The following is a 23374-nucleotide window of genomic DNA, read 5'->3' as shown; positions in this document are numbered from 1 at the left end:
GTGTGTGTGTGTGTGTGTGTGTGTGTGTGTGTGTGTGTGTATAAACTTGATGAGGTAAAATCTATTATACTTATTTTCCATATATGAAAACTAAAGTACAGAAAGGTTAAGTAACTTATCTTGAAACAGAGCCAACATTTCAATCTAGAAAACTTGGCTACACTGTTCATAATCTTAAATACCACATTATCCTGGGGTTTAGGACTTGCAAAAGAAGAATCTTTATAGTCACCAGTTACCTTTCTTCAAATTCTCCATCTGAGCAACTGTTTGAACTGCACTGGCTTCTCCTTGCTATTTAAATATAAAGACTTTATTAATAAGGAGGAGGTTAGATTTTCTTTTTTTTTACTTTTTCTATCTTAAGTGCTCAATGTTATCTAGTGGAACATAATTGATTCTAAATAAATGTGTGGTAGGAGAATGAATTCTACTTACAAATTGGTATTTCTCTACCACATTCCCAACCTCATCTTAATGTCTTTCTAGTTATACTTCAGAGGCTTGGTTCAAATATTCTTGCCAAACATATCATTGCTCACAACCTCATCAGGCTCACATGTTTTACCTAGTACTCATCAATATTCTCCAATATTCTTTGTGTATTTCTACAATAGTACTTTCTATTGTATAGAATTGTATTTTGCACTTCCATATTCCTACCAGGCTGCTTCATGGTGGTTATCATCACTTATTTATTGCTGTATCCCAGTGCAACTAAAAAGACAATAATTTATTGTTTTTATTTGTCTTCATTATTAAGAGACCAATATAATATTGGCCTGGTTCAGAATTTATACATTAGATACTGAAATTCATTATAAGATGCACAATTATTTCTAATGTGTAAAATATACAAAGGGAACAAAAGTGAATCTCAAAATCAAAGGAGAGTAAATCCTTAAATAAGCTGTAAGCCACAGTGATTTGAGGAGGGTGTCATTGGGTAGTAGAAAGAGTAGGTTTTAAAATTATATTTATGATAAGCCATCACCCTACCACTTGCAAATAATGTCCTTGGTAAAGTCACCATATTGTTTAGAATTAGTTCTGCATCCTATATAATAAAGAGGTAATATGCAAATTGACTATTATGCCCTCACAAGATGGCTGCCTACAACCAGGCCTGCAGGAGGGTTAGTGAGGGATGACCAAATGACTAAACAAGCAGGCTGCATGGGGAGACCAGGTCGGCAATGGGGCTGTGAGGGGTGACCAGGTTGGCAGGGGGGGCAGTTGGGGGCAATTAGACTGGGAGGGGTGGCAGTGAGGGGTGACCAGGCCTGCGGGGGAGGGGAGTTAGCAGTGACCTTTCAGGCAGCGGGGAGCAGATAGAAGCGACCAGGCCGGTGGGGGTGCAGTTAGGGGTGATCAGGCTGGCACACAGAGGCAGTGAGGTATGATCAGGTGGCAAGGGGGGGTCAGTTAGGGGTGACCAGCCTGGCAGGCAGGTGAGCAATTTGGAGCCAGCAATCCAGGATTGTGAGAGTGATGTCCAACTACCGGGGATTAGGCCTGAACTGGCAGTCGGACATCCCCCGAGGGGTCCTGGATTGGAGAAGGTGCAGGCTGGGCTGAGGGGACCCCTCCCCCCGTGCAAGAATTTTGTGCACTGGGCCTCTAGTTTTATAGATAAGTATATGAGAAATGACATGTTTTACATCTAGAAAAAGCACTAAGAAACTGTAATTTGCTAACTCCTCCTTGTGCTGCATGGCAGGTCTCAATGTTTCTATAATACAGCTCTGTCAGCTTTTGTCTCAGAGGGAAAAGACAAGGTACAGCATCAGATGGCTCTTACAGGACACGTAGTGTGAGTAAGAAACAAACCTATCATATCCTGATTGATAGAGAAATTTAGGGCCATCTTGTATAATGTAACACACCCAAAGTCACTTAGCTTGGCTTGCTTTTCTAGTGGAGATAAAACTATTATTAGATGTTGAAATTGCAGAAACCTATATTTCATAGTGGTACATACATATATTTTTAAATACTACCTGTAGAAACTTGGAAGACAGATCATCTACCAAATAACACACATGTAGCACTGAGGCACAGGTTTGAAAATTAGAATAAAAGATGGAGAATGCACTAACTCAGAAAATGCAGAGTTGCAAGAGGGAACCGAGACACAGACACAGGGAGAATACCATGTGATAAATGGAAACAGAAATTGAGGTGATGCATCTTCAAACGAAGGAATACTCAGGGTTTCCAGCAACCACCAGAGGGATAAAGAGGCATGCAAGGATTTTGCCTGGAGTCCTCCGGGGGAGCATGGCCCTGTTTTATTTCAATTTCTGGCCTCCAGAATTTTGAGACAATAAATTTTGATTGTGTGAAGCCAACCAGTTTGTGAAAATTTGTCCTGGCAGCCCCAGGACACTATACAGGAATTCAAAGTCTTATCTTCAAGGAAAAAGGTATGTCTTGGAGCAAAAAGGTAATTTATTTTTCTCAGTCCTATCACCATTTAATGTAGGGATGGGGAAGTATGTAAACTCCCAGTATTGTGTAGCACAGAAAAGCATTACATTTGTTTCAATTCTTAGTGACTTTACTTTCTCTTTACAATCAAAATGTAATTTACTGATTGACTGACAGAGTAACATGTTTATAAATCAAGCACGTAAGGGCTGCTTAAAAACATACTATATATATGCATATATATGTACAGATACATATTACAAAATTTTATTACATTGCATGTGATATATATTTCAGCTATATGTAGATAGATATTACATAGATCAATATAGATATAGATGTAGATAAAGATATAGATATAAATAGATAAATAGATAGATAGATAGAGATAGATATACTAATTAACATTATTTAAAAGCCAAATATTTCTACTCTAAATATTCATGATATTAAGGTAGGCTAGGGATGTACTATTAGATTGATGTATTTAAATATATTTTTCAAGATCTCACAGGTAATTAATGAAGACAGGATTGCAGCATTTTGATACAGCTTCCCCACCTTTTGCATAGATCATCTTGCACTTCCTTGATTAACAATGTATATAGATACTTCTATGAGACATTTCTCACTTCAACAGCACAGTTTTCTTTAGGTACTAACACTTCAATTGTAACAGCAAATTTCCAGGTCTAAATCCTAAACTAGTGATAGATTAAAGTATCAGTGCAATGAATATTTCAGAAGTTGAACCAATCATGTTTATTTTAAAGGAATGTAACAAACTAAAAAAAAATAATAATAACCAAAAAACAAAACAAAAATGGGTCAGCAGAAAAACAACTCATTGCAATTTTTACTTGTACATTTGCCATTTACTTATTTAAAATGTGTCAAGTAGTTATTATGTGCCTGAGACAGACTTAGATGCTACTGACATAATATTAAAGAGAGACATTTAAAAATAAGATGATTTCAGATAGTGATAAGTGAACTGAACAAATTAAAATGTTAATGAGCCTCAGCAAAACAAAGTCAAGGAATGCTAGTTTCATCAGGTAAAGCATCTCTTGTTACATGACAATTGAGCAGAGATGTGGTGAGTGAGCTATTCAGTAATCAGAAGATTGAAATAACAGGAGCAAGAACTCTGTAATGAGCAAAAATTAATAAGTACAAGAATAAAAACTTCCTGTAACCTGAAAACAGTAGTAAGGACTGTATGAGTACAACAGAATTGGGAGAAAGACATCATTTTATGTAGGAAATTTTAGACAATGTTAATGTGATGTATATTATTCTAAGTAAAAATGATAAATCTTTAGATTTTTTTATTTTATAACATTTTTTTAAAAAAAAGCAGGGAAGAAGTACATGATTTGGGAGTTAAAAAGATCATTCTCTTGCTCTAATCTTGAAAGGAAAAAATATTTCAGACAATAGAAGAAGAGGAAACAATTCTCAAATAAGTTAAATATTCTGATGTGTCCAAATGGTTGAGAAATATAAAAAGCTGACCACTTGTATTAGTCATTAAGAAGATGCAAATTTTGGTGAATGCGGCATGGCCTGTATTCAGAAACATGGCATATGGAATTGTAAGTAGGTGTAATTAGTTTGCAAAACTACCAGAATCCATTAAAACTGGACATTTGAATAATCTATACCTTTGCAAAATACTACACTTAGATTATACTCAACAGAAATAAGCACATGCATATACCAGTGGACATTTTCAAAACATATGTTCAAAACAGCCCTGTTCATAATAGCCCTTACCTAGAAACTACCAGAATGCCCAACAGAAAATAGATGCCCACCTAAATTATGATTTAGCAATGCAAGAAGAATGAACAAGCTATTATTATATTCAGCACATTAAGATGATTCTCATAAGCATAAGGTTGTTTCCATTTATGTAAAGTTCAGACACAGGCAAAATTAAGTTACGCTTATTGACAAGAGTGAACTTCTGGTCATGGGATATTGACTATTTCTGAGGCCCTTCTATATTTTATTCCTTGAGAAAATGTATCAATTTGTGCACCTGATTTGTCAATGTTTCTGTTTTCTTTCCCTTTAATGAAGTGATGGGAAAAAAAAGAGATGAGTATTAATTCTATGTGATACATAACTGTATATAGAGATAGTGGAAGGCAGACATTGCTGTAATGGCTGGAATAATGGTGGCTTGTAACAGATGTGAGAGGCTGTGGGGGGTGATTGGGATTCTTCATATATTCTGGAAGTAACAATTATATTATGTTAGGCTAAGTATGGTTATTTGTGAAACTAAGTTCACATCTTATTTCTCAATATGTATAAAAAATCTCAGAAATAAAAAAGAACATAGGAATTTAAGATAAAATTGTATGTATGATCTGTAAAAGAACATCTGAATTTTATAAAAAATATATTTTCAATTATTTCTAAGGTTTTAGGTGTGTGTACAATATCTTAAAAAGATTTTTTTACCTAATAACTATTTTAAGCAGATTGTAATTCTAAATTCTCTCTTTATTATGACATTTAAAAAAAATTTAAGCATCTCTTCTATGAATTGTTCTCAAAATAGAACACAGTAATATAGCTGAAGGCTTAAGACTTTCCACTTTTGGAACAAAGTCAACAGGAAAATAATTTAATGGCTAGATTTATAGAGCAAAAATACTGGCAAGTATCCTGTTGGGGAAATTCTGAAAGCCTGCCGTGGCATGTTAACAAAGAGAAACCTAACCTTCTTACCCTTTATCCCGTTCTTCTCGGCTCTCCTCTACACCATGACTATGAGCGCTCAGTAGAAATCATTTCATTAGATGGAAAGAGAAGTCAGTGTAGAGTAATCTTTAATAGCAGTGCAGACCATGTGTTGCTGGAGCCTCCAGAAAAAAACATTGAAATAAACAAGCAACACTCAAATAAGAACAAATACAAGTTACTTATTTAGAGGTTGTATAAAGGGGAATCAGCCACCATCACTTGTGTTTGCCAGACGCCAAGACAGGCAGAGTGTGGGCACAGATGCTTACACAAAGACGAAAGGAATATACCAGGTAAGCTCTGATTGGAAATTTTAGTAAGTGTGGAAATGAAGACCGCTGGAATAAGAGCAAAGAGAATCTAGATGTTTAGAACTTGCTATATAACAAGAAGTTATCTACCATCTCTTTCCCTTGACAAGACTCAAAGTCAGGCAAGAGAGTAAAAAAGGAAAGTAGTGAAAAGAAGAGAAATGCTCTCATTAAGGCACAAGGAAGCTAAAGGTGGGCTACTTAAAGTGGGCACTTTATTTGGTTTTCTCTTGTTGGTCCATTGTTGGCAGTGAGGGTAAACACACAAAAAGAAGCCCCAGTTATTAACCAAGTCCTAACTCTTCTGGGCAAATAGATGGTTGTTTGGCTTCCTGGCATTGTTCCTGCAGAGGCTGTGAATTAGAGTTCCATTGTCATTTATGGCCTAGCCATTACTTATTTATGTATTGAGTCTGTTACCTGTGCTGTGTCATACTGCCCAAAACTCCTTGCAAAGCTGAAGAATCTATTCCCTCAGCTTCTGGAACTGCCCAAATCCACATCTCTATTCTTGGGAGTGGCCTGCATCCAATTACTGGTTGATGTGTACTTTTAAAGGCCCAAACCACTTTCTCCACCTCAGAAAACTCTGAAGGAGCAGGACAGCTCCAGAACCCCTCCAGGGTTTTGCCAAGGACACCTTATGACTGAATTGCATCTCCACTTTCCTCTCTGCCCAATCTTGCTTCTATTTCTCCCAGTAGAAGATTGTGATCACAGGACTCCCCGTGAACTTCCTTCAAACTTAAATGTCCCCAGGGAATACGACCTTCACCTTCAAATAATATTTCTGGCTAGGCTAGAGATATATAATGGTCTCTTTGACCATACCTGTGAAAAAACTTGCACTCACCATTAACAGAGTTATTTTTAAAAATAGAAGTGTTTACAACTTAATTAAAAGTACTTAAAACATAATGATAGAGCTATATATCTATACGTATATTTTTTTCAATCTAGAGCAAATTAATATCTCTGTGAGTTGGAAGATTGTTGTACTCTGGTGCTTAAATGCCCTTTCCTTATTAGGTTCTAGAATTATGTAACATTTTCATCAGTTATTTTCTTTTTTTCTTTACTCAATGATATCCTTTTATTTCAAGCTTTAATACCCAAACTTTGTCAATTTATCAATTAATATCTCACATAGTATCTTTCAGTTGTGATCTGTGCTCACATGTTTTCCCTTTTTATAAAATACAAAGCACTTGGTTGTCATACACTGAGAGCTCTTCAATATGTGATCTCTCTCTAATTCTAGTAATTTGTTTATTTTCTTATTCTGACCAATAAATTTTATCTTCTAAAGGCAACAGGCTATAAATATTTACTAAAGTATTAAAAGTATATATGTAGGCATAAAATCTGTCTGCAAATGTTCTCCTAAAATGTTCATAGAATTGATATTTACAGCTGTCAATCAACAGAAATGGGATTCCAGGCACAAGGAAATGTAACATTTTCTTAAAGAGGTAGAGCTCACTGTCAACAATCATGATTAAAACTGGTCTTACTAATAATTAATTGAGAATGCCTGATCAACTAATGTGTTCAAAAATGAATTATTTGATTGTCTTGTATTAAACATGATGGTAATAGGAAAGAAATAACATAGCTTGAAAGTAGATTTTATTCTTTACATTTTGTTCAATTGTGTTCCCTTCTATTTATAGACATAACATACCATTTGCTAAACATTTTTCAAACAATATCTTGTTAATATTAACTACCCTCCCGGGGGACAAATACTAATGTGTACTCTTGCAAATGCAGTGACTGATAAAGCAGTTCACCAAGTTATTATTCAGTGTAACTGGTGAGTAAAACCAGGTTTCTTGAGTGCCAAGAACTATGCTTTTTATTTCCACCTCATTGCCTTGTAATATATCTATGGACAATTTTACATATAGTTAAATTTTTGTCCTACTCTTGTTGTACTTCTTAAATAAAAATCTGGAAATGAGTACCATTTGTAAGGATGCATTCTATTTTATGCTACTGAAGAGTGTGCCTCTAAGATTCTTACAATTATTTCTCATGCACTTCAGTGATGCCAGGCAATAAATTTTACTTGAGTTCCCTTGAAGTGGCTTCAAAATGTAGTAGCTTTTAATTAATCTCTTCTTTGCTAGTTTTCCTCCACTTTATAATCCCCATTAGCTTTGAATAATGTGTCCCAGGCCATCAACTTTTATTCTTTTGTTTTAAGAGTTTGAATAAGTTTAATTATTGCATGCTTTCCTGGGTTCTATAGCTTTGGTAGATGTGGTTTTTTTTTTCTTGTTTTTTTCTTCACAGATCATATTGCAGTTTCTAGGATATTAGCCATCTTCTTATGTTACCCTCTGTGGAATATGTATAAAAAGATGTCAAACTACTCAGCACCTAAAAGTGAAAATGTCATACCAAGCATTCACAGCACTTATCATTGTAATCATTTCATTCATTTATAAGCTTATTAATATGCATACTATCTGCCAACCTTCCAGTTCACCAAAAACACTGAAAGATTCATTATTGTCTTTAATATATAAATATAGCAATATTTTTCAATAGTTTTCTTAACTATATCTATCTATATATATAAAAGCCTAAGCGACCGGCCGACCAGCTGACCTGCCAGTAGCTATAATGCGCACTGACCACCAGGGGGCAGACGTTCAACGCAGGAGCTGCCCAGCGACAGCAACTTTGCAAAGTGCCCTCTCGCATGCCAGGACCCCTCGGGGGATGTCGGACTGCCGGTTTCGGACTGATCCCCGCAGGCCAGGCCAAGGGACCCCACTGGTGCATGAATTTGTGCACTGGGCGTCTAGTATAAAAAATAAAAGAGGAAAAGGACAGAAGGGGACAGTAGATGTGACTACTATTAACCATAGTAATTTATAACTATTTACAAAGCACCAAACCTGGAACTTACCACACTTCCCAAGCAGCTGGTACAAGAACAGCTCTTTAATTTGCACTCTTTCATGAAGGCCTGTCCTTCAGCAGATTCATGCCTTTGAATTAGAAATTGAACATGAACAAAATGTAAGTTCACCAGTGTTCTGAGCACCTAGAAACAACTGAACATTTTCTTTTGTTGCACCAAGAAAAAGGGAGAAAAAAGTGCCCTTTCTTTTGAATAGACACTGTCCCATGTTAGGGAACAGAGTTGTGAGGATAGAGAATGGTCTTCATTTAGTCTTCTCTCTCTCTCTTTTCTTTCTTTCTTTCTTTTTTTTTTGAGAGAGTAGTGTATGAAAGCTGGGGACAGTGACACAAGGAAGGGCTTAGCATAGAAGCAACAGGAAAGCCTGGACGGGGCTGTGTTGGCTCTCTAGAAATGCTATGGGAAATAAGTCAGCCAATGAGAAGCTGCTTGCAGCTCACTGGAGAGTCAGAGAAAAGGTGGCTTTGAGGACAGGTTTAGGGGGTTAACCCAGGACAAGCTGCCACTGTCCATTGCTCCCTGGTTGCAAGTCTCCTGAGATCCCTTACAGCAAGCATGTCAAACTCAAAGGCTAACATGGGCCAAATAAACAAGGCGTGTGGCCCATGGGCCACAAGTTTGACATGCTTGCCTTAGAGTTTCGTAGTTGCATGCCTGTGGGGGAAGAAGAGAGGGAAGAGAAAGGTGCTGGTATGTTCCTGTTTAGTCTTCTCTTGTCATGTCATTCATGTTCTATTTTTGCCAACCACAAAAGGGCCTTTTGAGAATAGCAGAGCAATAAGTTATAGGAAACTTGATTCCAAACACAATGGTGCAGCCATATCTTTTTAGGACGGTTGAATATTAAATTGCTATGAAACATAGTAACAGATTTCTAAATTATTTAAGTTGCCAATATGCTTTGCTTGTTTGGTACTGCAGCCAAGCCTGTATGCTAAAAAACACAATTGCTTTTTTATAGGGAAAGCCATAGGGACACCCAGAAGAAGACAAACATGATACCCATAGAAAAACAAACAAAAAATAGCTGAAGATAAGCTCCCCATAGAAATTATAAAATAGGAGGGAATGTACACTGAGGAGGACAGGTGTCCAGCAGTATACAGAATCACTTTTTTATATATAACGCAAATACAGCTTTATTTGTACATACACCAATGAAGGAAAGCAGTCTTCCGACACATAGAGAAGATTAAGATTCTTAAGTGGCTGATTTTGGGACCTACGACAACAGGAAGACTTGCTTTGTTGCCTTTAGATGTTGGGTCTATTTACCTAACACGTCCTCAGGCTTTTTCAATGGGTCTTCCTCCTCCTGGGTCTGCATTTCTAATTCCTTATGATATACTAGTTGGCATTGCAGGTAGCTTATATTATCCTTCTGTTCCTCCAGGTACTTTCCCATGAAGCATAAGACATTAGTGTTATTGTTGGCAGAAGCTGTGGTCTTCACATCTAGCAGGATCTTGGTTCACTGGTTTTCCAATTCCAGAGCAGACTCTAGAGCTTGTATGCTATTTCCCTCATTATCTATCTCAGGTCTCTAAGTCACTGGAAGGCAGATTTTACTCTCACACTCTCTGAGATATCCTATGAATTACTTTCCATTCCCCCCTTCACCTCAGCTTGATTTGTAAAGAATATGGCAAAACTTGGTTCTCCTGGGCCTTCAATGTAGTAACAGGCCATAGATAAATGAGCATCACTGACGTGCAGCTCATAAGATGCCATGTGATTAATGGCAACCCTACACTCTTCAGAGAGGGGGTGCTGGGCTGCCATCTGAGCTTTAGAGAAAACCAGGAATAAATAGTAGTCTGTTCATTTTGAGAGAATATTTTTCCAGTGGTCATACTCAGTGAGTGGAACATTTCCCTGGCAAGCTTGAGGCAAAGCCATCACAGTATAGAAGATATAAGTAAGAGAATCAGCTAAACCTTGATGACAACTCATTTGCCATAAAATAATATGGTGAAATTTTGATTTTTAGTGGTTAAAAATCAACATTATGACTTTAGGGAGGCCTGGCATAACCACATACCACAGATCGGGTGGCTTAAACAACATACATTTATTTGCTTACAGTTTTTGAAGTTGGATGTCTGAGATGAAAGTGTAAGCAGGTTTGGTTTCTTCTGCTGGACTGATGGATGGATGGTCCATATTCATGGACATGATAAGGGCAGCTTTACAGGATGAGAAGCATCGGTAGAGAAAAGAATCTTCATAAAAACAGCATTAAGTGTGGGTGGAGACTAACAAATAGAATACAAGTAGTTCAGCTTTTATATTTAGATTACTTTATGCCCCTGGGGAATAAAACCACTTTTGTTAGAACTATTCGTATTGGCACACATAGTGGCTATGAGTCTGGCACATTTTCTTCCAAGGTCATGACAAAGCTTTGCCAGATGCCTTATCAGCACTTCTGAAACCAGCTGAAAACCCACTAATGGCAGCTTTATTGTCTAATCTTATTATCAAGGTGAGTCACCAATTTACTTCTTGCCAAAGGTGAACTCTAAGGAACAGAATAAATATTCCTCAGAGATCAAAAAATTGCCTTTATAAAGGATTGGAAAATTAAAAATAGTGGAGCAGAAAAAAAGAAAAGAAAAGAAACTTAAGAATGAAAAACAAAATCCATCAACCACAGCGGATTATTTATGTAAAGCAATAATGTAAGGTACAATTTAAGATGCTGACTCTATTTCAAACATATAGCTAGTTTGTCCAGCCAGCCAGTCAGCATGGATCAATGGTTGAGCGTCGATCTATGAACCAAGAGGTCACAGTTCAATTCCCAGTCAGGACACATGTCCGGGTTGTGGGCTGGATCCCCAGTGTGGGGTGTGCAAGGGGCAGCCAGTCAATGGTTCACTTGTCACTGATGTTTCTATCTCTCCTTCTCCCTTCCTATCTAAAATCAATATAAATATGTATTTTTGAAAAACAACAAGATATAGCTAGTTTGAATCACAGCTTACTGAGTTTTCTAGTTACTATCTTTCTTACTTTTACTTCCTTGAAAGGCTGGAGATTTGCCATTACTGCCTTGGGTTTAATTAATTATGTATTATCCATGAGTAACACTGTTTATCCACTTGTAAGCTTCAGGCGCCAGACTGGATACAGAGCACTTCCTTTCCAAACAAAGCATTTTGAATATTTTTAATAATTTTTTGTACTTTCTTGAGTCTTTTATGTCCCACTGAACCCTGTCTTCTTTATTCATATGTGATGATAATGTGCGTATCCTACAGAGCCAGAACCATAAGTCACTTAAAACAAAATCAGGATCAAGGGGGGAAAAATTAATAGAGTAATGTGTTTTCTAAATTATCTCATCTAAACTTCAAATGAAGACAAGTTTTGCCTCATAAAGAGGCTCCGATGTAGTCTGATTTACTCTATCTGACGGTTCTTAAAAACTTTGCTAATTAGGCTTGGTGGGGAAGAAATGGCTCTCTGCAGAGATGCTAAGCTCCGGGAATGAGGGCGGGCGCCAGGAGCATGGCAGTGCAGGAAAATGAGCTTCGGGAAATGTGCCCTGCTTGATTTTCTGATAGTGTAACAGAACCCAAGGCTGCAGCAAAAGAGAGGGACCGATGCTAGGAAACAAAGGTGGCAAATAGGATTGCCAGTGAATTTCAGAAATACCCCTTGTTATGGGTTGAATTGTGTTCACCCAAAATTCATGTGAAAGCCCTCACTTCCAGTACCTTGCTTGGAATTTGACCTTATTTAGATAGAGGGTCTAAAGAAGTAATAAACTTAAAAGGGAGTCATTAGGGTGAAGCTTAATCCAATCTCATATTTTTATAAGAAGATATTTGGACACAGAAGGAAAGTACCAAGAGGTCGCACACAGACACACACACACACACACACACACATACACACACACACACACACACACACACACACGATCATGTGTACACAATAAGAAGGCAGCCATCTACAAACCAGCGAGAGAGACCTCAGAAGAAACCAAACCTGCTGACCTTTTGATCTCAGACATCTGGCTTTCAGAACTATAAGAAAATTAACTTCTATTGTTTAAGCTACTCATCACCTTTGTTTGATCAGAAATGGCTACTTCAGGGTATATGATAGTTCAGGACTCCATCCACCTTCCTGGAACAGAAGGCAGTAGGTTGGTCCGAAGAAGTGGCCTGACCAACACTCTCTCTGACAAAATCAAACAAAAAGGGTAAATACCACCTACCTTCCTTTCTTGTGGCCTGACCAACACTCTCTCTGACAAAATCAAACAAAAAGGGTAAATACCCCCTTCCTTCCTTCCTTCCTTCCTTCCTTCCTTCCTTCCTTCCCACTCTGACCTCCTGTCCCTTGGACTGGCATTTTGTTTCACTTTTCTTCAAGTGATTTTTAAACTTCTGTTTCTACTACGTAGTAATACTGAACTGGTGTTAATTTTTATTAAAGACAAAAGTAATAACCCAAGGTATTTCAGGTATGGTGGTGTTGAATGTGAGTCTCCGAGTGCTAAGAATTATTCCCACATCCACAAAAACTTGGAGAGCCCTGATCAATACTCTATTAGGCAGAGATCAAATATGGTCAAGGTTCAGATTTGTCATTCAGCGGTTATTCTGCTCAACCATAGAATTAGTGTAAATACATCTCAAACTTCAGGTTGAGCAGACTCTACCACCATGACCCCTATGATCACCCAGTATAAAAGGCTTATAGGAGCTGTCTAGCTTTGTCCTCTTCCACTTTAACCTCTCTCATATATAAGAATTGTTTGATGTAGATGATTGCCACTCATTTTTAGTTAAAATATCAATAACTATTAGTAACTTGGTTTGAAATATATAAAGTATTTAGCATCTTACCTTGAACTTTCAAACTTTATCTTTTATAAATTTTTGTATAATCAGGTCTAAACTACTTAAAACCTGCTCATAAGAAAATGAATTATTTGAGAAAATAACCAATTTCCTTTCAAAAATTATGGAGAGACTAGGGGAAGTAAATATTTAAAAAGTAAAATATTCAATTACTGTTTCTATCCATAAAGAAAAGTTTTCATTCACAGAACATAATTTAAAATGTTAGATTGAGGAGATTTTAGGAAGAGCTAAGACAAATGAACCAATCACAGTAGATTAAGATAGTGAGAAAGAGATCTTTTTAAGAGTAAATTATTGTATATCTATAACAAATTAATTTGCTTCTTTGTTTTTTTTAATTTTCAACTCCATTATTGTTAATATATGGGAAAGCAATTGACTTTTGCATATTACTTTTGGATTCTGAAACTCTACTATAATTGCTTATTAGTATAGTGCGTGTGTGTTTGTTGATTCTTCAGGATTTTCTGTGTAGGCAATCATGTCACTTGCAAACAATGGTATTTTCTTCCAATATGTATACATTTTGTCTATTGCATTATCTAGTGAGAGGGTTAACTTGAAAATCAGGCAGATAGGGAGGGGTCCAGTGGAAAACAAAGGCAGGTGGGACATAGGCAGGGGCAGACACGGCAGTGTGAGCCAGCCTGACCACAGGAATCAACCAAGCAGAAAGAATCAAATGTTTCTGGACTCAAAGCAGGAGGCATGGGAAACCCAGGGAGGGCCTGCAGCAATAAGGTGTACGAACGCATAGAAACAGGAAAAGTTCAGCATAGAACAGAGCAAGAACACCGAGAAACAGGGAAAGTTTGGGCCCATTGCTGGGCAAAAACAATTGAGGGAATCAATCAGGTGACGACACAGGTAGACATAGAGCAGCTTGTGTCAAACATATACCCCTGGACCACAGGGCTTTAACGGGCAGCCCATTCTTGGGTCCCGCTCCCCTTGTGGGGAGTCTGAAGCTGCTTGTAAAAAATATTCCACACTTTGCTTAAATCTTCTGGTCTGCGTAGCTCATTCTTTAGAGTCACAAGACACGACCCCGGGAAAACATCTAGGCTCACCTCACCAGTCTGGTTATCAGTAGGACTTCCAGCGCATTGTTGAAAGGAGTAATAAGAGATACCCTTGCCTTGTTCCTGGTCTTAGTGGGAAAGCATCTAGTTTCTCATCAAGTATAATGTTAGCTATACGTTTTTTGTCGATGTTCATTATCAAGTTGAGAACATTTCTCTCTATTATGCTAAATTTTAAAAGCCTCAATCTTTAGTTTAGGGATGAATGCAGAACTTACATTTCATCACAAAGTAGACAACGTTAATAAAATAATTTTTGGTTACTCTTGTTTTTGCTGTTGTTATTTGTTTTGTTCTATTTTTAGTAGCATCTGGCATCAAATTACTTAAGATAATTCTGTACGGCAATGTGTATTCAAGAAAGATAAAGGAGACATTAGTGTGACCCATGACCCTAATGGACATTAGTCATTTGTTCCTAATTTTCCCACCTTGTGAGTCTTGGTTAGTGAGAGAGGTCACTCCCACTGTAGAAATTAAAACAAATAAACAAACAAAGCAAACAAAAACACAAACATACATTTACTCTCTTGAGTTGTGTTGGAACTGGGACGTTGGAACTAGATTAGAGCTCAAACAGCCAATGCACACACCTCATACTCCAAAGTTAGTGCTACTTATTATGACAAAGTAGTAGAGTAATGAAGACTTTACTCAGATGGTGAGCAGTAGGGACAGTAATTGCAGCATCAGCATCCAATTTATAAGGCATCAGTGCCTGTGGTATGTATCAGCATTGCTGTTCTGTGCCCAGTGGCAGTAGTATTTCTGCTGATAAAACAAAATCCCTGAGCTTTCCTTTCATTTCTTCAGAAGGATGGCTGCATAACATGTTAAGTGTTAGCACACTACATCCACCTAAGTGTTGGGGCAGTTGTGTTGTGTGGTGTTCAGACTGGTTTATGAGATGAGTTTTAACTCCAGCTCTTTACCATTATTTATCTCTTTTTGTTTTCCATGCTACCCACCAAAGTCTTAACAAGTCCAGTATTATTTTGATAAAATTAGTTTATGCTTAGTAAGACAGAATCATACTCTATTGCTTTCAACCGAGATTCCTGTACAATAGTCTGGCATTGATAATCTGCTGCCCACCAGGAAGGCTTGAAGTATGCATTGTTTGGACATTTACAAGAGCCTATAGTAGAGTAAATGTATCTCTTTGTATGTGGGAGAAATCTAAATGTGGGTAATCTCAAGGCTCTAATTTGAAAAAAAAAACAATTAACAAAAATATTTCTAGGGAATCCATGTTAGAGTATGCATTTGGTTTAAGTTGCAAGTTTTTTAGAAAATCAAATGTATTCTAATAATAATTCTGAATAACCTTCAGAAATAGGCACAGAACTAAAGAAGGTTGGAAGAGCAAGAGGTCTATTTATCCATTTGCCCTGCCGCCTTAACATGAACTTTGCAGGAGTAGCTTTCAAATTGCCAGGCTATAATGCAGTACTCCTGATAACGAGACACTCTTCCACTTCACTCCATTGTTTCTGAAATTCATCCTTATCAAGTCTTGGGTGGTTCATTGTTATCTCCCAGAGAAAAGAGAGGAAATATACAATAATTGCTTAGGTCGTTATTATTATTATTATTTTTTAATAAAAAGGCATTCTTGGAATGGCGTGTTATGTAATTTTTTCATCTTAGATAATGAGCTGTACCTAAGGTGGCTTTAGTTAACAATTGACTGAATGTGGTTTAACAGTTGTTATTCAAATGAGCAACATTTTCCTTGATTTTGCGATTTTTGCGCTGTGAGCAACTAAGTTCTTCGCGGTGTCTGTGTAGTGCCATCGAACCCACAGGCATATTTTCTTAACGGTACCATTTCTATTGCACCTATTTATGTTTCTTTGGTCCACAGACTATATTTACACACCCTGAATTCCTATAATTACTCAGCCACTAGCCAGCTTATCTTTTCGCATGCACACTCGGCACCAGGATAGTTTATTTGCATATGAGGGGCATGGTTCCCTCCCCTGCTGCTGTCAGTTGGGACAAATAGGACTTGTTATCACAGGAGGGAAGAGTCATCCTTTCTTTCTCCCATTAAATCCCGCTCTGTTAAACACTTAATCAGACCCCTTGCCTCCACAGAAATGGGATTTTTCCCCCATAATATTTGGAAAGAAAATTCTTTTGTGGTTGGCACCATAATTTGCCTGTGACCTTTATCCAACTAAACAAGAGACAGATAATTTTAACCCTAATGCATACATATAGATATGTACTGCAAGTATGTTCCTTAACATGAGGGTGATATCTAAAAAAGATTGATTATGCTTGATTCAATCTTGATTTTTCTCTGGGGTGGGGAGGTATATTTTAAATGTGTTGGTTTGAATAGGCTCACCTGAGACTTTGTCTTCAAAACAATTTATAAACATTTTAATTTACACATGGTCTTCTTGTTGAGAAAGTTTGGAGATACAATGTATTTAAATATAATTTCATGACCTTTATTATCTCAATTAATTGCTGACTCCTTTTCCTTTGAGTTGAAATTTTAAAATATATATATTTTTTATGTTTTGGGGTAAATGAGGTCAATATAATAAGGAGCTGGTTGTTCCTTTCCCCTTTAAGAATTCTTTTCACAGCCTTAACTAAATCATATTCAGACTTGAGTGATTCAGTCTCCATCAGACTTTCTCCATAAAAATATAACTCTTCATCAAAGGGTACTTTAACCTTTCCATCAGCTGGGACCCTTTAATACACCAGGCCTGTGATTGCTTAACACTTCTTATGGTTGTACTTTTATGTTCTTTATTATAAAGGAACTAGTGACCTGGTGCACGGATTCGTGCACATTGAAAGGAAATTAATTAGAAGGTTGCCGGTGGGGAGGGACTGGGCGAGACAGGCCAGACATGCTCTGGAGACTACCTCCCGCAGTCCCTCCCCAGCATCTTTGGAGTAAGTGGGGTCCCTCCAGCAGATGGGGTCCCTCGGCCTGGCCTGTGGGGATCGGGCAGAAACCAGCTCTCCGACATCCCATGAGGGGTCACAGAGTGCGAGAGGGCACTCTGCACAGTTGCTGTCATATAGGGTGTGGAACACAAATAAAAATGTACAGTAAAGCAGATTCAGGACTGACAGTGCCCCAGCAACAACATAACCCATGGCCAAAGGTGGAATCAAGTGGCCTGTGAGGAATCGGGCTTCCTCCTCTCTTGTTTCGGGGTGTGTCGCCCAAGAACCACTGTTGCCAAGTCACTGCAGCTCGGCAGCTCCTGTGTTGAGTATCTGTCTCCTGGTGGTCAGTGCATGTCATAGCGACCGGTGGAGTGGCAGAGAGACACTTAGCATATTAATTAGCCTTTTATATATATAGGTGGGTGTGAAACAATACTAGGGACTTTCATAGCAGAAGACACAAATTTTAAAGTCTGAATTTGAACTCTGTTTTTGACATTCACTGGCTACATGGTCTTAGTCACAATTATATTGTCTCTGTGTTTGAATGTCCTCATTCAACAATAATAATTAAAATAAAGCAAACTTGTTGAGCATCAAATAACACTGGGGATATAAAAATGAATGAGATGAAGACTTTTTCATTAGATAAAAAATAGGATGGTATACTCTCTTTATACTTAGCCCACTCACATTGGCTCTCCTCCATCAATAGTCCAACTCCACAGCCAGCAACCTGCTGGGCCACTTAGATATGTCCTACCAGCATCCTCCCTTCTAAACCACTCTCTGAATACCAATGATTCTAGAACTTCTGCCCAACAATCGTGAAGCTACGTGCAGGGCATCCATAATTCTCTACTTGTATCAAGTCTCCTGAAAGAAAAATATACTATAATGTGTACCCACAAGGCCTTGGAAGTGGCTTAGAGAAAACTATTTATAAGTGGCATAGATAGAGTTGGACTCGCAGGCTGGAGCTCAACCACTATGGCACCACCTGGTCGGGGGAGAAAAAGAATAGACTGCACACTATGGGCCAGGAACTCTGAGATATCAAGTCAAAATTTGAATCCAGCAGTACAGTCATTATGAAAACATATTTGTCAAGATAGCTAGACATAATGTGACTTCTTGTAGCAGTTTGTAGCTTGGTTTATAACTTTTACTTATTTGAATATATGAAACACTGGTCTCCAATGAACTCTTGTTCCATATTAATCTCTAAACGCTAACTGAACTTTTGTACATAGTAAGTAATTAGATTTACTTGATTAGAAAGAATATCTAAACCTATTTAACCTAAAGTGGTCAGAGAGGCTACATTTTTTTTTAGGAGCGAAAGGAGGCTTAATTTTAATTTAGATGAATAAATATAAAGTGCACAAAGTGTAGATGAGATGTGAGTCATCTAAATAGATGCAATGCTAATATAATTTTCTTTGAGAAGAGAGTCTAATAGAGAGGGGAGCAGTCCTGGGTTCAAACACAGATCACAAGTTTTATTTCTTAAAAATATATTTTTATTTATTTCAAGGAGGAAGGGAGATGGAGAGAGAGAGAAACATCAGTGATGAGAGAGAATCATTGATAGGCTGCCTCCTGCACTCCCACACTAGGGATTGAGCCCACAACCTGGGCATGTGCCCTGACCACGAATCAAACTGTGACCTCTTGGTTCATAGGTTGACGTTCAACTACTGAGCCACGTCGGCTGGGCCAGATCATAAGTTTTAAAAGTAAATTGGAGTTTCTATTTCCTGGGCCCAAGTTTCTTAAAAATATGAGAAAATATTATCTGTTATGGTGTTTCTTGCCTTTTGTTTTGCTTTACAGCTTTCCTTTTTGCCCTTCAAAAAGGAGAAAGAAAAGAACCAGTTTTGTTCCAAGCATACATTGCTGAATTTTAATCACTGTATAATTCTTTCTGGCAAGTTTATCTAAAGCTTGCATGTCCCTTCAAGTAACACTTTTAAAGGTCTATCAGATCGTGAGGCCAAAGGGCTATACACAAACAAATGCTTTTATTAATTCAATTTTTCAATGTGGTTGAAATGTGATCTCACAATTCCTGTGTAAGCAGATTAAAGTCATAAATCTGAGTTTATCACACCACCTTGGAATTAAACAAGAGACTAAGAACTCCCCTTTCAATATGAGGACAAGAAATGAGAAAGTAAAACAGGTCAGACTCTTCAAAGAGAAAATTTTCAATCTGTGAATTTATGCAACAGTATGGGAAGAAGAAATAGAGAGCCTGGCTTAATTTTCTCCAACCTGAGAGGACAAGTCAAAGACGAATGGATACTAGGCAGGCTATCTGACCACACTCCCTGAAAGCCATTGGATTCCACTGACTGAAACAGGTCAAAGGCAACAGGTTAAGATGTGAAAGAGAAAGTACAATGTTACTACTACAAGTTTAATGTAAATAATACTTCAGTGTGTGTAAAATGTTAGTTTTTAGTCCTCATCTCATTTTATCTGATTTTCTCAAATAACCATCCATGCATATCTTTAGACTCCTATTTGTTACTTTGAATTGAATATAGCTTAAAATATTAGACTAACTACTTTTATTATTTTTATTTTGTTAATCCTCACCCAAGGATTTTTTCCCCAATTGATTTTTAGAGAGAGTGGAAGGGAGGAGGAGAGAGAGAGAGAGAGAGAGAGAGACCCATAAGTTCTCTCCCACAGGAACCCTAACCAGGGCCAGGGATTGACCTGAAAATCAGATATGTGCCCTTGATCAGAATCAAACCTGCGACCCTTCGGTGTAGGGGCCCACACTCTAACCACTTAGCAACACTGGCCAGGGCTACTTTTAGCACTGTTTAAAATTTAGTGCACAGTTAGCATTCAAAAGCAAAGAAACAAGCAAAACAAATGCTCCCACTCAACCCCTGACAACTAAGAGTAGGAAGAATGAAATCTGTATCTTCTGCTTGTTGGTCACCTCACTGATGGGGAATTTTCTTTAAAATCCAACTAGAACTCTGAACTTTAAATCTTTCTGCAGTGAGTTTCAGAACTTTTCTTCTTCAGCATACTCATTTTCATTGTATTACTTTTAGTTACATTTTTTTAAATTTATCTTTATTGTTGAAAGTATTACAGATAGCCCCTTTCCCCCCACCATTGCCCACACCCATACTCCCCTCCCCGAGGCCTACTGCCCTATTGTATGTGTTGATGGGTTATGCATATATTCATATAAATATTTGGTTAGTCTTACACCCTTACTTTCAAGTCATCCTATACTTAATTCTGATTCTAAAATATACAAAGTCTATAACACAAATATAACAAACACAAGGAAGTTTTTGTATGAAAATTTGGATAGCAGTTAATTTAGGGAGGAGAGAATTGTGACTAGGGAGAGGCATTTAACAGTACTCCAGGATTCTGCCAATATTTTTGTTGTCTTAGTTTCATGATTGTTTGCTTTATAATGACTACATAAAGAGTGCATTTTGTGTTTTTTGCAATTGTTTTTATACATACCCTATATTATCATAAGAAAGTTAAAAAATCCATTTTGTCTATTAAATTATAAAGTTTTTGCAACAATATGATATTCTGACTTTACAATATAAATTGTAGTCAGACAGATATGTTTAACCTATTTCTTACATTCAAGTGCATTTTGCAGATAATTTATTTTCTCTTTACATGGCATTCCTGAGGATGTTTATTCTATCAAGGATAGCTGCCAATCAGGTAAAGCTTAAAATAAGAGCTTCTATACAGCATTTGTGAAACCTTTCAGAAAATCAGAAAAGCATGTAGTCTCAGCATATAGATGAAACATATCTCCCATGTTAAAATTTCTGGTTGTTATGGAATACCACATATTGATGGAACAAAATCTATTATAAAAAGATAACCTTTTTTTAAGAATAAAATATTTCACAAAATACTCCATTATAATTAATCATGTCTCTATAATTATTCTGATTTTATTTTGGTTCAAATATAGGTGTTCATGTAGTAAATTTAATCAATCAGGTACTTAGTAAAGAATGCTGACTCAACTATGCTGGAAGATTAATTCTGTAGTGCAAATTCAATAAGTGGTTCATTTACTGTTACATCAAACTCAAGAAAACGTATTTTGTCTTGAGACATGTTGATATAGAAAGGGATAATATTATTTCCCATGTAACATCTTCTACGACATTGTCAGAGGGATCAGTTTCTCTAAGTGTATTTGTGGTGGGAAACATACACACATTTTTTTGAGCAGCCAAAGTAGTGAACCGAAGTACGACTCAGCTATATCTGGTAAACAACCTCTGAACACCTTTACTGGTAGGTTGGGTTGCGGGACATTCTTCCCACCATCTATGTTAAATGAAAATATCTTCGCTCCTCCTTCTTCAATAACCTATAGGCATGTGCCTGAGGCTTGGGCAATGAACACACCATGTGATAGCTGATTGGTGAGAAACTAACATAAAGATGCAGGGGCAGTTGGCCATTATTAGTTAATAGTTTTATTGGGTAACCTGAGAATTCAAAGGGAAGAGGAGGAAGTGCCTAGTGTAGCAAGAAGAGTTCAGTGACAACAGTGGTTATGACAGCCATACACCCCAAACAGAGGAATCTTGATGTTTAAGACATGATATGTGCTAGACCTCACTTAGTTCTTGGACATTTTGTATTTGCCACATTCTTCTAAAAAGTCTGCTTATGCTTCAGTTTGGTAAGGCTTTCTCTTTGGTTTCAACCAAAAACTGATTTATAAAGGCAGAAAGCATTCTTTAGCATCATGTTTAACTGCGGGTGATGCATTATATCACATGTTGTATGTGATCATACAAATCTGATATATTTTCTACTGCTGTAGGTACCAGTATGTCTTCCTTTAACTTAAACACAATGGTGAGAGTTGCTTTAGTTTGCATCATTACCCCTATTTATAGAGCTTATTTTGTGTATTTTCATCCTTCCAGAAAGACTGATATTTGTTAGGGTAGTGGCATGTAATTTGTTTGATGTTGCAAAATTTTAGGAAAGCTCTTGAGTCAAGAAGATATGAGAAAGCCCCTACACCCGTCTGTCATACATACACACATATCACTGTAGACAACTGCAGAGTATAGCTTTCACTGGCCTTTCATCCACAAGAATGCCAGGCATAATATTTGTCTCCTCTTCAGCACACAAAATGATAATCATGCTCTTTGCAGAGTAGGGCTAAAACAAAATAGAGTGGAATTGGACAATAACCAAATTAATTACCAGGCAACCAGAAAATAACACAATGAAGTAATTGAAAATCTTTTTTTCTTTTTTCATGGAAGTGATTTTCTGATATGTTTTGAGGTAGCCCTTGCATTTTCAAGAGTTTACCCTCATACTATCTATGACTACCTGCATAGAAATTAAACTGAAAAAAAAAACTATTTATCACATGCAATTTCCTTGAGAATTATTAAAAGAGTATAACTGAGCTGAGTGAAGACCCTCTATGAAAACACACTAATTTTGTCATTGGACTATCCATGTTCCTGATTGTATTCATCACTAGTGACCTGGTGCATGGATTTGTGCACATTAAAGGAAATTAATTAGAAGGTGGTCAATGGGGTGGGACTGGACGAGATGGGCTGGACACTCCCTGGAGCCAATCTCTCATGGTCCCTCCCTGGCATCTGAAGCGTGAGTGGGGTCCCTCCAACAGGTAGAGTCCCTCAGCCTAGCCTGCTGGGATCAGGCCAAAACCGGCTCTCCCACATCCCCCGAGGGGTCCTGGAGTGCAAGAGGGTACTCTGCAAAGTCGCTGTAGTACACGGTGTGGAATGCAAACGTAAGTGTGCAGTAAACCAGATTCTGGGCTGACAGTGCCCCAGCAACAACATTACCCATGGCTGAAGGTGGAATCGCAGGGCCCCACAAGGAATCAGGCTCCCTCCTCTCTGGATGCGGGGTGCGTCACCCGAGAACCACCGCTGCCAAGTCACTGCAGCTCAAAAGCTCCTGCGTTGAGCCTCATCACCCTGGTGGTCAGTGCACATCACAGCGACCAGTTGGATGGTCGGACAT

This window comes from Myotis brandtii, unplaced genomic scaffold (genome assembly GCF_000412655.1).
Source record: "Myotis brandtii unplaced genomic scaffold, ASM41265v1 scaffold425, whole genome shotgun sequence".
NCBI classification, from domain to species: Eukaryota; Metazoa; Chordata; class Mammalia; order Chiroptera; family Vespertilionidae; genus Myotis; species Myotis brandtii.
This window is presented reverse-complemented; position numbering follows the sequence as displayed.